The sequence below is a fragment of the Monodelphis domestica genome, chromosome 1 (assembly GCF_027887165.1).
Source record: "Monodelphis domestica isolate mMonDom1 chromosome 1, mMonDom1.pri, whole genome shotgun sequence".
In the NCBI taxonomy this organism is placed as follows: Eukaryota; Metazoa; Chordata; class Mammalia; order Didelphimorphia; family Didelphidae; genus Monodelphis; species Monodelphis domestica.
The window spans coordinates 393254615-393273599 of NC_077227.1; the positions used below are offsets into that span (position 1 = coordinate 393254615).

General features: G+C 41.3%; 1 long non-coding RNA gene across 1 annotated transcript; it reads right to left on the minus strand.

Moving 5' to 3' along the window:
• Positions 1-1375: 1375 nt before the first annotated feature.
• Positions 1376-12834, minus strand: LOC103102356 (uncharacterized). Its single transcript, XR_457955.3, has 3 exons — positions 12545-12834; positions 3885-4010; positions 1376-1867 (listed from the first exon to the last, which is right to left on the minus strand). It is a non-coding gene; the product is annotated as an uncharacterized LOC103102356 (long non-coding RNA).
• Positions 12835-18985: the final 6151 nt, after the last annotated feature.

The following is an 18985-nucleotide window of genomic DNA, read 5'->3' on the forward strand; positions in this document are numbered from 1 at the left end:
CCACACCCAGGTGGATAGTGAGCAGCATTCCTGAGTGGAGCAATCCAGATTAAAATATTGGACAAGATAAGTACAAATACCATAAAACATAGATAATGTTAATATGTGGCTTTCTAAGTCAATATGCATCCACAGAGATCTTCTGTATAATTTAGTAGCCCCTGTTTCTATTTGAGTGACACCAAAGCTGTAAAGTGCATTCTATCCTCTCCATCAAAGTGGGAGGTTGTAAACCTTTAGTTTTCTGTTTAGGAGAGATGTTCCTAGAGAGGTCGATCTGGGCTCTAATTCAGCCAGGTCTAGGTAGTAGTGGTAAGGGAGGACCCCAAGGGGAACTTGGTTTGGGGCCAAAGTACTAGTCACCAGCATTACCAAGACAGGGGGAGACTAGATAGTTTTTTTAATCCCTTCCAGCTAAATGGACGACTTTAAGCTTCCATAGTTGAAAGGGATGGAATGGGGAGGCTGACCCAAGCTAGTCCAACCCCCTCATTTAACCAGTGAATAAACTTAGAGGAAACTTGACCAGTTAAGGCCAAGTGATTGGCTCAAAATCACACTGGTGAAAAGTTGACAGAATTTAGATTTGAGCTCAGGTCCTCTGAGGCCAAAGCCAATGCTATTTTCTCTCCATCTTGCTGCATACTTGGAATCTCACAGGAAATACCCTCTAATCACTCAAGTGATTCTATGTCTTGCTTTTTTTTTTCCTTCCCCCTTATTTTTTACTATGTGCAAATTTCATCTCCTCAAACAGTCCTTTGAATGTAGAAGGTGCTAGTTAAATGTTTAGTTAGTCAGATAACCCAGGTTTGAATTTTAGCTTTGTGACCTTGCACAAGTCGTTTAACCTCCCTAGGTATCAGTTCTCTCCTCTGTAAAATGCTCAATAAATGTTTATTAAATCAAGGCATTAAGGAGGGAAGAGTGAAGAGAGAAGGAAGGAAGGAAGGAAGGAAGGAAGGAAGGAAGGAAGGAAGGAAGGAAGGAAGGAAGGAAGGAAGGAAGGAAGGAAGGAAGGAAGGAAAGAAAGAAAAGGAAAGAGAGAGAAGGAAGGAAGGGAGGAAGGGAGAGAAGAATGAAGTGTCACCCTGGTGTAATTTTGCCTGTAAGAGAACTTGTGAGAATCCTAATAGACTAAAGGTTTTCTCTAAGGCCTGAACCTATGCTTGAACATCATAGTAAAACCTAGATTTCTACCTCTCATTTCTGAGTTGTAGTAAATATATTTTGGCAGCAGTTAGCCACCACATGCACTCAGGGGAGAGATTTCTCCCCTAACACTAACAGCCTCAGCCTCCGCCATCAGCAGGAGATACAAAGCCCTGGGGAACCTAAAGTCCTGGCCGGAGTGGGGCACACAGTGGGGGGTGGATTAGCTATCATTGCCCTGAGAGCCTCTCCTGACAGGAGAAAAGGCTGCTGGCATTTCGTTTTCATCCTGGAAAATTCGGATCAAGCCCCAGCACTCCGGATCTGTAGAGCTCACTCCCTCTTTCCAGCTGGAATGTGAGTACAGAGTATGCTTAGCTAAGAAAACTAGCACGTTCAACTCTGGAGGAACTCACCTTTACCTGCCTCTGTCAGAAACAAATGATGAGCCTGGCTGACTGGTGATTACTCAAGGAGGGGGAGAAATGATAATTGGGGGGGAGAGAAGGAGCCAAGTCACTGCTCATGACTTATTCATGAACGTGAGTTTTGCATTTGAATTGGACATTCTGGGAATCTCCAAATTGCATATGCAAATATCAAGATTCTTCCAACCTTACAAATCTCCAGTTTCAGGAATCTCTCAGTTACACAGTTTGTCTGCTGTTTTCAGCCTCTGACTTGCTCAGATGTTGCTTCTCTGGTTCTTGATAAGCTTATAAAGAGAATATAGGAACATAAAAGGCATATAAGGACAGGCCACTTGACTGACCTCAGACCAATCATTTTTCTCCAGACCTCAGTCTCCTCATTTGTAAAATGGGAGGGTTGGACTTGATCACCCTTAAGGTCCTTTCCAGTTTTGAGTTTATGTAATTCTTTAGTTCTGAATTTGCATTCTTTTCCCTTTGTTGATAAAATTCACAGGTATTCCTAGTCTTAAACCCAGAGCTTTAGTCAGAAAACTCTCCTATTCTTCCTAGCTGTGTCTCTCACTTTCTGGGTCTCAGTGCCCCTTCTGTGAAATGAATTTGTAGGTCTCTTCCAGCTTTACATTTTTGATCAGAGAAGAAGTTAATGCCTACCCACTAGAAATACAGATTGCATGAAAGCACTAATATAACCTATAGCAGACTATTTACTGCCTCAAGCAGAGAGGAGGGAGGGAGGGAGAGAGAGAAACTGAATGGCAAAATGTCAGAAAGCAATTGTCAAAAATGGTTTCTACCAGTAATTGAAAAAAATTTAATTTAAAAAGTCTACCCATTAGCAGAAGAGGCAAATACCTACATGGGGTGATTTGGAGGATCATTAGAATGTTCCAGTGTTCAGCATATGTTCCCCCCTGGCCTGCCTGCCCCCAGGGGTCCAGCCAGGGCAGAGAATAGTGGGACTGTCCACTCTCCCCTTGTGCTATGTATCTAAAACGCATCTTAAGATCCTGTTAGGGTTCTTCACTGCATAGAGAGATGCCCACATCCCAAGGAGGAAATAGTGAGTTGCATTTGCAGGTCAGAATAAGATATCTCTGCATCTGGGTTTTCTAGGATGAAAACCAAACTGTGGCTTCCTTTCTGGATGGTTATATATCTAGTTTCTGGGACCACCTAGTTCCCTTTAACAGCCTGCGGAGCTGCTCAAGCGCAGATCCCAGCTCTGTGCCATCCCCAGAGCCTCACCTTCAGACAGCAGCTTAAGTGGCTTATTTGGAGCCAGAATTCATCTTTGGGCAATGGGACCAGCTCCTTTCCAACAATCTCAGAATAGCAGAAACTCTAGGCTTCCCCATGGTCCTGGGAGCTGATGATCTCCAAGAGGGCTCTACTCCAACTCATTCCCCCCAGCATCTCTACTCCTCCAGGCTCTCCATCAGCCCAGAGGCCTTTACACCTCAGGCATCACTATTCTCCCTAGAGGTTACAGTCTGCAAGAGGTCTCTATTTATCCCATTCTCTCAGACTCTTTTCTCTCAAGGGCATCTATATTTCTCCCTCCCTCACCTGTGGCATCATTTCTTCTGCAGTCTCTCCATTCTCTCAGGGGTCTCCCTCTCTCCTTGAGCATTTACTCAACCAGGAATACACAGACAGAAATTAGTCCTTAAGACTGAGTCTGAATGGTTGAGGTTGATGATGGTAATGATCTATACAGACACTTAATAAATATTTATTGATCTGATTTGAGATGGGGAACTAGGAGGTGCCAGCTAAAGGGAGCACACATTCCCCTTATGCTTCCCCTTATCCTTCTTTATAGCTGGTTGAATGGATCATCTAGAAAACATAATTACAATTGGTTGCCTTGAAAAGTCAGAATAAGCTGAGGTAGTATGGTACAATGGATAAAGGGCTGGTTTCACAGTCAGGCAGATGTGGGTTCTAGTCTTGCCTCTGATCACTTGTGGTCCTGTGCAAGTCACTTAAAGTCTTAGCACACTAACTGACTCTCTAGGGTCCTATTCTTTGGTGATGGAAGTTTCTTTCACATGGCTACTTGTGCCAGTGAAACCACTGGTCTCATATTGTCTTGCCTCCCCCTACTAAAAAACCAGGCAAAAAAACAACCCTGACAGAGGCTGTCACAGAAATTCATTTTTGTTTTTGTTTTTGGAGGCGAGGAGCCCACAGAGACTGCACTTGTCAATAGAAACTAAAATCTATAATCTTTGACCCGGAGATCCTATGAATGGTCACAAATCCCTAGGAATTCAGAGACAGAAAGGATTCACATACCCCAAGATATTCATAATGGCACTTTTTTCTGTCCATCAGCAAAGAATTGGAAACAAAGCAGGGGCTCATCAGATGGGGAATGGAGAGATGAATTGTGTGTGGTACATGATGCATTGTAATAGTTTGCTGTGAAAAAAATATAAAGATGTGGAATTCAGAGAAACATGGAAGACACATAGATTAACATAGGAGAACCAGGAAAACAATATCCACAATGATCACAATGCCATATACATAAAGAACTTTAAAAGCAAGTCAAAGGTTTCCTCATTTCAAGGACCAATTTTGGCCCTGGGAAGAGGGCATGTGCCTCCCTCCTTTGTTGCAGAAGTAGGAGATTGTTAATGCAAAATGTTGTATACTCTGTCAGAAGTGGTGGTTGCATCTTGGTTTTATTTAAATGTTTTTCCTTTGTTACAAGGTAAGATTTATTGGGTGAGTGAGGACTATATTGGGAAATAACTGTTAGGTAAAGGACAAAAACATCAATAAAACTTAAGTGTAAATAAAATAATTTTTAAAAGAAAATAGTTAATGGAATATTATACTTTGGGAAGGAAGTTGATCCTACAAAATGTAAATCACAAAATCCTACATTTGCAGACCATTTTTCTTTTTAGCAAATGGGCTCCTCATCAATTTGTTTAAGTAGTCATTCATCCATCTGTCCTTCCATCCATGCGCTCATCCACTCATCCATCCAAGCATTTATTAAATGCTTACTTTATGGAAGGCCCTATCCCTGTGTTGGCAAACCTATGGCACCCATGCTGGAGGGGGCTGCTCCCTTCTCCCTCTCTATGAGCACCTGAGGACATTTCTCTCATCACCCACCCCTCTGCCCAGCAGCCCAACGGGAGAGCTTCCTCCCTTCCCTGTCTGGGGTAAGGTGGAGGGCTTACATGCAACATGAGGGTTGCAGTTTGGGCACTGAGTCTCTAAAAGGTTCACCATCACTGCATCCTAAGGGATGGGAATACAAAGCCCCAAACCAAACAATGCCTGGCCTTAAGGAGCTATTCAATGGAATGTTTATAATTTGTGCCCAGATAGGTAAATAAAGATCTTTTGAGGAATAAGAAACAAACAAACAAAAAAACTGGGGCAAGAGGGATAGCTACTTAGAAAAGGCTTTACAGAAGAGAGCTCTCAAAGAAAGGATCCTTGGAAGATGGGAAGTATGTCTGAGGCATGGGAAATAAATAGTCTATGTAGAAGTACTGTGTGGTTTCACAGTATCCATGCTATATGAGACTTTGTAGCAACTTCTTCACCCTGGGAAGGAGTCCAGTTTCCTGTCTCTCCTGGGTTTAGTTCAGCTCACTCCAGTCCATCCTCTGTTGGTAATGGACACTGGGGAGAAGACCACTGAAAGACTTTAGAGGTCACTGAGTCAAACCCCTTCATTTTATAGACAGGAAAACTGAATCTCAGAGAGTGAAAGTGACATCACAATGCCAGGGCACATAATAATAGGTGCTTAATATAAATTCCTGTTTTCTCTCTTCCTTCTAAAGACACAAAGCTATTAAAGGACAGAGCTGGAATTCAAACTCACAATTCTCTGATTTCAAAACCAGCACACTTTCTACCCTATCAAATTTCCTCCATGGATGATGTGGTCTGTTTTCTCTCCCCAACATATTCTTTCTGCTCTAATGCTCTATATGTCCTGCAACAAATGTAGCCTAAGCAGGCTTGTCCAGGAGTACCATTGAGGCTATTGTGCCCTGTGTCTCAACTGTACTGATTCTACTTCCTTCCTGTTTCCCCAGATTTATTATTGTCAATATTTACCAAAATGTCCAACATACCCCAACGAGACAAAAGGAAAAATATATGTGCAAAAATATTTAGAGTTGCGCTCTTTGTGGTGGCCAAAAAATTGGAAAATGAGGGGATGCCCTTCAATTGGGGAATGGCTGAACAAATTGTGGTATATGTTGGTGATGGAATACTATTATGCTAAAAGGAATAATAAAGGGGAGGAATTCCATGGAGACTGGAACAACCTCCAGGAAGTGATGCAGAGTGAGAGGAGCAGAACCAGGAGAACATTGTACACAGAGACTGATACACTGTGGTACAATCGAATGTAATGGACTTCTCTACTAGCAGCAATGCAATGATCCAGGACAATCCAGAGGGACTTATGAGAAAGAACACTATCCACATCCAGAGGAAGAACTGTGGGAGTAAAACAGAAGAAAAACAACTGCTTGATCACATGGGGCAATGGGGATATGACTGGGGAAATCACTATTGCAAATATCAACAATATGGAAATAGGTCTTGATCAACAATACATGTAAAACCCAGTGGAATTGCTCATTTGCTTCAGGAGAGGGGTGGGAGGAGGAGAAGGAAAGAACATGAATCATGTAACCATGGAAAAATATTCTAAACTAATTAATTAAATAAATGAACTTTTTAAAAAATGCCCAACAAATGAATGAAACCATGATCTGTTGGTAACTCTACTGTTCAGGATCTGTCACAGAGATTGAGTCTACACCACAGGTAGATTTCCTAGAGTTCATTTTCAAGCCCCCAACTATGAGGAGCTCAAGGGTCCAAAGTCAGAAGGAACCAGATTGAGTGCCAATCTGTTTTATGTGTTTGAGGTCTTGTGTCCCTCCATCTAAATCACACTGGCCTCTGTCTCTGTGCAGCAGATAGCAGTTGGCTTCTTTTGGGCCTGGAGTTTTTGGTTCAAAAAGAAGGGGGAAAAAAAGGAAAATCTTTTTGACATGCTTATAAATGCTGCTATTTAACCACCTGTCACTTTGCCTTAGAGTCCCATTAAATTCTTGACAGGAAAAAAACAGAATTTGTCAACACATTACGTCATTCACTATACAAGAATTGGAACCTGTACTGTTGACAAGTGTGAGAGGCAAAGAGAGATTCCTGCTGGTTGCTACCTGGCTGCTGAGAGGTGGCAGAGAGATTAATCAGGACCAGAGCTGATAAAGCATTTCTGAATCTTTCAAGGATACCGAAAGAGGAGGGTATAATGCCAGCAATTGAGGGGAATGGGTAGAGACTCAACCTTGGCATGGTAACATGTGCACGATACATACCAAGAAAACTGATGTTCAAATCCATTCAGAGGCAAGGCATTTTTTACCCACTAAAGCCTCAGTTTCTTCACCTATAAAATAGGGATAATAATTTCTATAGAGGTCATTTCTTATGGGATTTTCCAAGGCTCAGATAGGATAATGGAAAGCATTTTGTAAATGTTAAAGTACTATATAAATGTCTGTTTATTGTCAAAGGGTGGTTCGCACACCAACTATTGTGTTCCAGGATCAAGGGTATTGGCACTCATGTTAATGTGTAGGGTAGAAGACAGATGAACTTGGAATCATGGGACCTGAGTTCAAAACCCAAAGTCTACAGTGATCTATCAGGCTGAACTCCCTGGCCTTTCTTTCAAGTTGTTCAAGGAGGGAAAGGGTAGAGTTAGGCTTCACACAGTTCCCTAAGTCAAGCTCTCCACTCTTCTTTATAGATCAAATCAAATTGGGGGCAGTTTGCTGGCTTAGTAGATTAAGAGCCAGACCCAGAGACAAGAGGTCCTGAGTTCAAATCTGACCTGAGACATGTCCCAGCTGTGTGACCCTGGGCAAGTCACTTAACTCCCACTGCCTAGCCCTTACTACCCTTCTGCCTTGGAACCAATACATAGTATTGATTCTCAGAAAGAAGGTAAGGGCTTAAAATAAAAAGATCAAACCAGAGTGGTCCTTATTGAAATGCCTATGGCTCTGCATCCAGAGATGATGCTGGTGTTAACCCACCAATAAGCCTTTGGACCTGAAAGCTTGCATCCTGGGCTTGTCTCTGGCTTTCCTAGAATCTGAGAGTCACCCAATTATCTACTCAGCAACCAGATGGTTCCTGAACTTGACATAATGTTGGAAGTAGGAGGTTTCAGGCATACCAGCTCCCTTCCTTCATTCTTACCCTTATTCCCAGTTTTCCTCCCTGATAGTGACCTGACTGCTTCCTTTCTCAGCCCCTGTGTTGCTTGAGCTGCAGAACATACATCTATTCCTTTCCTTGACTTCGAATCTTCAGCCCAATAGCTGGCCTCAAAGCCAGTTTCCTGTGTCTCCTCATCTTCCCCATTGTCCTAAATTTTGGCTTCTTGCAGGAAGTTAATACAATACAGTACAGAATAGTATAATATAGTTAGCCAGCCTCAAACCAGACCATGTTTCGGATCCACCCACTCTAGACATCTTGCCATCTTCCTGTCTCCCTTTTATCCCCTGCCCTGGGAATATTACTTCTAAAAAGGATGAACCAGAGCTAAATGGCTGATACCTGATTATTTCCTGCTGGGTCTCCCTAACAAACTTCTTCCCAGCTACCACTCCTCTCTATGGAATTTTTTCCCTCTTAGAATATAAGCTTCCTGAGGACAAGGATTGTCTCCCTTTTGTAAGAGCATCCTTAGCACACACCTAGTACATAAATGCTTTTTAGCCTTTCATTCAATGTGCATGGATCTAGTGCAGCTAAGAGGTTCCAGACCCTCCCCAAATTCAGTTTCAGAATTCTCCTACCAAATCCCCATACCATTCTTCCCATCTATGGTGCTGCAACATAGGGTTGGCCTGGCCATTTCAAATAGTCATCCTTTACAAAAATATTCAGTGCACTTATTAAACAACAACAAAATAAATATCATATTCTATATTTTTTTAAAAATGGACAGCTAGATGACTCTGTGCTAGTCCTGGAGTCAGGAGGACCTGAGTTCAAATCTGATCTCAGACACTTCCTAGCTGTATAACCCTGGGCAAATCACTTAATCCCATTTGCCTCAGTTTCCTCATCTGTAAAATTGCACTGGAGAAGGAAATGGAAAACATGTTTAATGTATGTAGTGGCGCATTTGATAAGAGAGTTGGTCTTGGAGTTAGGGAGACCTCTGACACTCCTGGTTATGTGGTAGTTGGCAATTCAAATAATTCCTCAATGTCTCCAGGCAATTTCTTCTTCAACGATTTGTTGTTGTCATGCTGGCTATATGACACTGAGCAAGGTTTATCATTTCAGGATTTCAGGTAATTTCTCTAAGTCTCAGTTGCAGAGAAGGTGCTGACTTTACATTTGGGAAAGGGAGTTTCCTCTCTGGAAGCTCCCTAAAGCAATGAAGTGGCAGGCCCATTCCCTATCCCCTGTTAATAGACCATAACTTCTTCAATGACTCTCAAATGTTTAAGTATGCATTATATGTATTTCTTCACCAGGAGATTAAGGAGATCTACATTACAAATGAATACTTTCTCTTAAAATAGATTTTATTAATGCTTTTGGTTTTTTAATACCAGATTTTCCATTCTACTCCTCCAAAGAGAAATAAGCAAAACCAGCCAACACTGCCAATCACATCTGATTTCATAAGTAACTATAATACAGTCCCTGACCTTTCCACAGAGAAGGAGGTATATTTCACAATCTGTCTTTTAAATTGAGTTCAATCACTGGATTAAAAAAGAATAGACTTAGAGTCAGAAGGGACTTGAGAGACTATCCAAGCTCACCCTTTCATTTTATAGCTGAGGAAATTGAGGCTCAGAGAGGATAAGTGACTCACCCAGGATCACACAGTGTCTAAAGTAGGATTCAAACGAAGTCTTCCTGGATCCCTACACTCTATCCATTATACTATACTGCTGACTTCTAGCCTTATGATAATTTACATTACTGTAGCCACTGGATATAGTGTTCTAATTCTTATTATATTATAATATAATTAATAATTATTATGCAATATCAGTTTCCCTAACTTTTTTTCCTGGTATGTTTGCTTAGAAGAAAAAAAATATTACTGTTAACTATAAAGCCCTGTTGACTCTGCAAGAAGAGCTCAAGTCAGTTTCGGTGAATTCAAAGGTAGAGCTGGACCCATAACCCAAATACAGCTTATCTTTGGATGAGACAACGTTTCATACTTTACTATAGAATCTGGAGTAGAACCAGCCACCTGGGAGCAGCTGGGTGGCTCAGTAGATTGAGAGCCAGACCTAGAGACTGGAGGTCCTAGGTTCAAATCTGGCCTCAGACACTTCCCAGCTGTGTGACCCTGGGCAAGTCACTTGACCCCCATTGCCTAGCCCTTACTGATCTTCTGCCTTGGAACCAATACACAGTACTGACTCCAAGACTGAAGGTAAGGGTTTAAAAAAAAAGAAAAGAACCAGCCACCTGTCCTCCAAAAGGATCCATCAAGGGGCAGCAGGAAGACACTAGGAAAGAGGACTGGATCTAGAATGCTTTGCAGTCAGAAGATCTGGTGACTTTGATCAAATCTAGTGATGAGGCAAATTGCTTAGAATCATGGAACTGGTATATAGACTTGGAAGGGAATTTGGAGGCCATCTAGGTCATGTTGTGAGAGAGCTGGAGATAAAATCAGGGCCAAGAAAGGGTGCTCTCTTCAAGAATGGACGGCTCCAATAATTATCTTAAAAACAGGGAAATTTATGAAGTTGAATGCAAGTTGAATTATTGAGTTGAAAGACTAGAAGGCAAGTGCAGAGGAGATACCACCTTCTAAAAGAGATGGGATTTTGGATTCTTATACCTTTTTGACAACAGGGACTTGGTGACCAGAGATGGGTTGATGGGGTGATGTGTTATGCTTCAAAGACAGAAGGGGTGACCTGTGCAGTTCAGGGTTTGATTAGATATCTTAAATACAAATGGATGATTATCAGAAAAGAACTGGGAGGTGCTATCTATAGAGGCCAAAGGGAGTGTTGTTCTCAGTTCAAAGTCACCTTTTGGCACTGTAGGAATACAAGGGAAAAGAGCCTATGATTCCCCTCGAGTTCTGGGGTATCCAGGGGAAGCCCTGAATCCCATGCTAGTCAGAGAAATCAAACCCAAGGCTACAGCCACAACCCTTTCCCCTGTGGTCAAACTAGATTAAAGTGCAGTTTCTATCTTGCTTAACGTGTTAATAAAAAATTCATGTTGTTGGTATTGGTGCTATTTTGTTCAGTTGATTTTTCAGTTGTGTCTGACTCTTCATGACCCCATTTAGAGTTTTCTTGGCAAACAAAGAATGATTTCCCATTTCCTTCTCCAGTTCATTTTATAGATACAGAAATGTTGGCAAACAGGGGTAAGGGACTTGCCCATATCACATAATTAATAAGTGACTAAGGCCAGATTTGAACTCAGGAAGATGAGTCTTCTTGACTCCAGGCCTAGCATCCTATTCTTTGTACCACCTAGCAGTGAGTACTCCAAATCAATATGTGACCTGTCCCACAGGGATGCTAATGGACAACTTGGTGACCCCATTTCTATTTGAGTTTGACACCATTGATCTAGGACAACTTCCTTTTATAGATAAGGAAACTGGGACCCAGACACTGCCCCAAGTCAGGTAGACAATAAGTGGAAGGGCTTGTTGACCTTGAAAAACACAGGACCACTAAAGTAGTTAGAAAGATCAAATCTTTAATCAGGACAAGAGACAGTGCTCAAGATTCTGCCACCACACAGAGTCAAATGCTTAATACCACCTAGAGTCAAAGCTCTGGGACTCTGGGAACAGTGTCTCTGGGAAAATACACAGCCAAAGATGATTTTCCAAAGAGCAATAGAACTTGGGGATCTTATATACCAGTTGGGGGAATAAAGGGCAGGAAATTATGATTTATTAGCTTTACAAAGGACACTAGGAAATGAGGAGTCCCCAAGGAGCCAGGTGCTAGTCCACCTGGGAGGAGATCTCCAATATGACTGGGGAAACTTCTAAAACAAAAAGGGTGATTGAGGTTTTGAGCATTTCTATCACTCCTATTCAGAATAGTAAATGGATGCTTGGTGATCCATTGTTCAGTCAAAGACTAGATCAGTCTAGGATTTCCCTTAAAGCAAGTCCTGAAGGACAGGTGCAAATTTAGGGTTCCAAAAACACAGTAAATGGGCTGGAATTCAAATTTGGGTCTCCAGTCCATGGCCTTAGAACTGGAAGAGATCTTAGACATAATCATTCTAATTCTCTGATTTATAGATCAGGAAAAGGAGGAGGAGAGAGGCAGGTAGCTCAATCAGGATTTATACACTAGTCCTCAAATTCCAAATCCAATTTTCTTCCCACACCATGCCTACACTTTAGACTCTATCCCCTTTCTGGGTCTTCATTTCTTCATCTTTAAAGAGATTTGAATTACATTGTCTCTAATGTCTCTCCTAGGTCTAAATCTTAGGATTCTACATTGGTCCCTCAAATGTTTGTAGTGTACAATGGAAAGTGTGCTGGCTTTGGAATTTGAAGACTTGGGTTCAAATTCCAGCTCTGACCCCGATTCCACAGAGCCACTTCTCAGTTTCCTCAGCCTAAAGTTCTAAACTCCACTAAAAGGACTTTGCGTGGAGTGTAATTTGAGGGGATGAGTAAGGCTCTGTGGCCTTCAGGGTCCCCTTCCAAGCCTAACTCCTTTGATCCCCCATCCAGTCCCTTCCTAGACTCCTGTGCTCTATTTTGGAAAGGGCAGCCTACCTTCCTTCTCCCCACAGCAAAAATAACCCAGTGCCCAGGTTGAAATCGTAAGGCAGGTCTGCTCCCTCCCTGTTAAACTTGAAATGTTAATAAAGTTTAGGAGATTCAATTAAGATTGCTTAACTGGGCCCTCCCCGAAAAGTCCACATCACAATAGCAGTTTTCCATTACAAGAGCAAATGCAGGACGATCAAGGGCTCTGTCCTCCCACTAAGTGCCGAGAAGAAACTTCGGTTTAAAGCAGCTAACAATAGGCAGCTCATTTTCCCAGCATTAGCGGGGAAGCATTATTAAAGGCACAGGCAATCATATAGCATGCTCCGGGCCCAGCCTGCCAAGGGGGAAGTATGTTTCCTTTGTGTGGATTGGCTGAATAGGATGTCCCAATGCCCAGCCCAGCGCTCTCCACGTAACAAAAGGCCCCTTTGTCACCCCGAGCGAGGAGCGGGAGTGAAGGTTGCCACAGCAACTTGATTCTGCAGACTTAATGCGCTATTGAAATTTCAGATGTGAATTTCATATTTTAATAAATTGAAGTTTCTTTGCATAAAAGCCCCCACCCCCACCCCCCAACACACACCTTGTTTTAAAAAGAACAAGCTGAAGGACGAAGGAGGGAGAAATAATACGGGGCGGGAGCTGGGACACTACCTCGGCGGCGGCAGGTACCTGCACCCGGGATGAACGGAGAGACTCCTGGAAACACCTGTTCCCGGAGCAGCCTCTCCCCACCCAGCTCGCAGGAGGGTGGGGCTCCCCTCCCCCTCCCAATGAGATCGGAAAAGGTCACAGCTCCCAGCAGTGCCCTGGGAAGTTAATGATTTCCTCAGGTTCTTTAGTCTCGGGAGCCCAATCGGGAGGAAGCAGCCTAAAGTTTCCAAACTCCATTGAAAGGACTTCGCATGGAGTGTGACGGGACCCAAGACCTCTGCTGCTCCCGAGGTCTCGGCCCGGAGGGAGGGGAGTCACAGAGAGGGGTCCAGGCTTGCTGGAATGAGAAAACACTGTCTGGAAACTCAGTCTCAGATTATTTCTCTCGGCCTCAGATTCCTCATCTGGAAAAAGAGGGGGTAGGGGTAGGTGGCCTCTAGGTTCCTTTCCTCCTCCTAAATAAACCTATGATCTATTTGTTGTCAGTTCACATCCCTCCCCTCCCCCCAATCAAGATTGTAATGTCCTCCAACTCAGAGTGGTTTGCTTTTTGGGGGGATCCCCAAGTCAAGAGGGGCTGCTTAATAAATGTTTGTTGATAGATTGATCCTGTGATTCTCATCAACCATACCTTGATCATGTTTTAATCAATTAATTAATCAAACAACAACAAGCATTTATTAAGTTCAGGATTTGGGTCATAAAGATCCTGGGTTCAAATTCCATCTCAGATCCTGACCAGCTGTGTGACCTTGGACAAGGAACTCCTTAGACTCAGTTTCCTTATTTATAAAATGAGGGGGTTGACCGACATGGCCTATAGAAACCCTTCCAACAACTTGGTACATAGTAATCAGGTAATAAAATGATCCTGAATGCCTATTTTGAGCTACCCCATGTTGGGGGATATAAAATCAAAAGAGAAACAATTTCTATCCTCAAGGAAATGACTTTCTATTGGCATAGCAGAGGAGGAGTGGCAATTGGGAAAGGAAGCAACATGTACATAGATAATCAGATTATATATGTATATATATATGTATATATATATATATATATAAAATAAAAACAAAGTTATAAGGAGTGCTTATATCTTGGGAAGTCAGGAAAGGAAGGTCTCCTGAAGGAGGCATTTGAGCTAAGTCTTACAGGGAGCTAAGGGTTCAAAGAGGCAGAAATGAAGAGGAAGGGCAGCTGCCTGAGCAAAATCTTACAACCAGATGAGCCTGGGTTAGTCACAACCTCTTTGGGCCTCATTTTCCTCACCTAGAAAATGAAAGGATTGGACCAGTGATCTCTCAGATCCCTGTCAGCTCTAGATCTATCATTTATGACTTTCTTTCCATTCTAAACTTTTCCCTCCTAGTAACATAGTTAGATCTTGGCTGTCCTCCGAGGCTATTGCTTTTCCCACTCTACCAGACTAGATGGTTTCTAAGGGTCTTTCTTACCAGCTCTAACAGTCTATCATCCTATCTAAAGGAAAATATGGGCAATGAGAAAATTATTAGCTACTCAAATGGCATTACAATCTTAGTGGTATATATTCCTTCTAATAAAACAAATTACAACCAATTCATTCTAATCTTGGGGAACTCACCCAAGTTTCATATCCCATTTCCCTTTCTTTTAGGGGTTCGTTTTCTTACCTTAAATCTTAAAGGTGACAGGAGTGGGCCCCACATGTATCATGAGGCTCTGTGTATGGCCAGGGCACTGTCTTTGGGTGACTGGAAAGGAGTCAGATTAGATATCTACTTTCTTCTCCCCCAACCTTTCTCCAAGGAAAACTTTCATTCCTACCATGAAAGGAAGCAGGAGGTTGGGACCACCCCTCTGCTTTCCTCTGAGAAAGGGGGTACTGGTCTAGAAAGAGATCTTTTTGTTCCCTGAAATATTATTTGTTTAAGGGATATGATTAGGTTTGCACTAGCTTTTGATCACTTTGTCATTTGAGAGGGAGAAGAAAGACTCCACACTCTATCTCCAAGACATGACTCCTTTCCCACCAAATACCATTTCACAAAGAACCCATATAGTGAATAGCAAAGAAGCCCATTTATCCAAATCATAGCAAAATAGAAATCCGAGAAGAATAATATAGATGAGTAAATACAGACTAAGGCACTATCTCATTGAGAGCAAGGTAACTTGGCTCAATCAAGAGAGCATCCTGGATGTCACCCAAGGGGAAACTCCCAGAAGTCTGTGGAGTAGCAACCTGGGAGTAGCAACATGATAGACACTATCAGCTCCACTTATGTCTTCCCAGAGTCTTTTTCTTCAGCAGTGTAAAGTGGAGCTGGCCTCTTCCATCTTCTCTCTTAAAGCTGGAAGCCAAGATCTCTTGAATTTGATCCTGCTTGAAGAGTCCCCAAAGGGAGATTGCTTTGAGAACTGAAACTCTCATCTCTTGGTGATTCCACCTTCCCCTCATATAAGGTAGAGCCTTCATCCTCATCAATAAGGAGAGAGTCCTATATCAATGGACTTTGAGACAGAAGTATATATATATATATATGGATGGAAAAGAAAACCTTGTCCAACCACCCTCTCATCTTTATGAATAATCAAGGCATAGTCTAGGGAGATGTATGGCTCACTAAAGATGTATATGACCATCATGGAAAAGTTCCAGCAGAGTCCAAAGCAAAGATGGATCTCCAATAGACAGGGATATATTCTAGATACTCTTTGTTTGGGAATGATATTTACTGAATGCATTGCAGATCTTCCTAGATGAGATACATAATCACTCAAAAAAGTTTTTTTCATCCATAGAAGAAAAACTGAGAGGGTGAAGAATATCTATTATTGAAACTATGAGATGCAATTGAATAGACAATCCATCAGCACAGACCTCTTGTACATATGCTGCAAAGGATCAATGAATTAGGCACAATATTGAGTAGGATGAGGAGAACAATAAGCTGGGTAGCTTTGGGAAATGTCAAATGTTTTGTTACTGTTTTATTTGTTTTTGTTTTTAATGATCCCAAACTTCTCCTTGAAACTAAGACTTGGCTTACAATGAATAACATCCTTCTGGTTTTGATTTATGACCAAGGGATATGGAACTCTATAGTCTCCAAAAAAAGGAAACTAAGGCTCACCCAATGGGCAATGGAAAGGTGAGGGTAGATGTGAGGACACTGGGACACATCATAGAGAAGGAACTGCAGAAGGGAAGTAATATAAAGGGTTTCATCAAAGAAATGTGTGTATGAAATAAAAAGAAGATGGAGTGACTAGCTGGTCACACAGGATCCATTGGCATCTTCTTTTTCAATTAAATTTTTGTTGATATATATATATATATATATGTATATATGTTTTTTGCATTCCCATAGTTTCCTCTAGTATCTCTGTATCACCCAGAAAACATTCCATATAATAATACTTTTTAAAGACAAAAAAAGATAAAGAGAAAAACCATCATAACTAATTAATATATCAAAAAATGTCTAAAAAAACATATGGAAAGTACAACACTCATGATCTGCAAAGAAGTGGGATAGGAATGTTCTATTTTGAGCTAGTTCTACTTTGCAATTTTGTGTCATTCATTTACTCTTTTTCTCTGAGATTTTTTAAAAATTATTTATTTGTTACATTAAAGTTCTCAAGAATCTCCCACTATTCCTGCCCTCCTTGCATTAAAGAAGGCATCATTTGACCAAAAAATAGTATATTTATATAAAACTATATCATGTTTATTTCTGTTCATTAGTTCTTTTTCTGGGGGTGGACATACACAAATCATTCTTCAAACAATATTTCTATCTCTATATATGTTGTTCTCTTGGTTCTGCTTATTTCATTCCTTAAATTAATGTAGCATTTATTCACTTTTGGTCTTCTCCAGTGTCCTTCTTCTTTTCATCTACATTGTTGTGGTTGTTATATATATTGTTTTCTTGACTCTGCTTACCTCACTCTGCATCAGTTTATATAGAAAGATCTTTCCATCCTTCTTTGTTTTCATGACATTCATGATTTCTTATAGCATAGACGTATTCCACTAAATTCATGTATCACGTTGTGTTTAGTCATTCCTTACTTGATGGGCATCTCATTTTTTTCCAGTTCTTTGCAATCACAAAAAATGTCCCTATAAATATTTGGTGTCTATGAAGACTGAAAAATTTAAACTCACAGCCTCAGTTTCTTTCTCTATAAGGAGAGGATAGTAATAATTGTAGTACCTAGCTAACAGTGTAAAAAATGCAAGACTGTAAGGGAAGTGCTTTGGAAACCTGAAGGTGCAATAACAAACTCATGCAGATCATGAAGATGAGATTTAGAGAGAAGAGCCTTTTCCTTGGCCTCACTGTGAATGAGTGTCAGAGCCAGGACTAGAGTCTGAGTCTCCTCTTGTCCATCCTTTGTAACTCTTATCTATGTCCTTCCAATGTGCTAGTGACCTTCTTAATTTCTTTTGACATCCAAAGGATACCAGTGAAGAAGAAAGACCACCAGAATATTCAAAGCAGCACTTTTTCTGATAGCAAAGAACTGGAAATAAAGGAGATGTTCACTGATTTGGGAATAGCTAACCACTGTGGTAGATGAAAGTAACAGAATAGGACTTGATCCTCCTGACTCTTAGCCTAGCCTTTTCCACCATACCACACCATGTATTCTCTGGGTCTTAGAATGAGACATTATTAGACCAGAGATAGTGTGGTATAATGAGGGAAACATCAAATGGAAGCCTGGAGATATATCATTTCAAATCATAGCTTTGACATTGGCCACTTATGTGACCCTGAGCAATTCAATATTGCTTTCTGAACCTCAGATTTCTTATCTGCCAAATGAAGATGTGTATATATATATATATAATACTTGTTCTATCTGCACCATAGGGGTATTGGTAGGAAAGTGAGTTTTAAACTCCCAAACACCAAAGAAATGTGACCCATACAGAGCCATCTGGTTATGTTGGGAGGGGGTGTTTAAAGATCCTTGGGGTCTCAACTCTGGCTGCTCAGCTGTAACCGTTGCCCACATTGGCCAAGGTGTATTTTTAAAAATTAAATTGTATTTTTCCAATTATCAGGCATTTCCCCCATCCTCTTAATTCCTCTACCACTAAAAAAAAAGAGAAAAAGAAAATCCTTGAAAAAAAATATACATAGTTGATCAAAATGAATTCCCAAATTGGTCATCTCTAAAAATATGCACCTTATATTTAGTCAGGTAGCATTCTGTACTTTCTCACCTCTAGAATTTTGGTTGATCATTGTGTTGTTGAGAGTTCTTTAAAATGTTTGTTATTATAAACCCTTACCTTATGTCTTAGTATTGATTCTAAGATAGAAGTGTGGTAAGGGCTAGGCAGTGGGGGTTAAGTTGACTTGCCTATGGTCACACAGCTAGAAAGTGTCTGAGGTCACATTTGAACCCAGGTCCTCCAACTCTAGGTCTGGTGCTCTACCTACTGTGCTACCTAACTGCCCTTTTTCTTTTCTCTCTCTTACCCTCCCCTTCAACTTTGCACTTTTAGTCAGTCTCCCCCTTTTCCCTTCCCTAATGTTACTCCCCTCCCCATCCCCACTCCTCTTATTATTCCCCTCTTACTATAGTGAATTTTAAATGACCCCCATAACCTCTCCCTCCCTTGTATTACTTCTGTCCCCACCAGCCCATTTATTACTTTTCTTCTTCTCTATAGGGCACGATACAATTCTCTGCCCCAATGGATCTGATTGTTCTTCCCTCTCTGAATCAATTTCAATGAACATAAGATTTAAGTATTACCTGTCACCAACCTCTTCCACCCTTCCATTGTATTGGTCTTCTCCCCTATTCCCCTGTATATATACCCCCATTTCCTCTCTTTTCCCATTTCTCTTAGTATTATACTCTTTTTTACCCCTAGTTTTATATATATATATTTTTGACATATCAT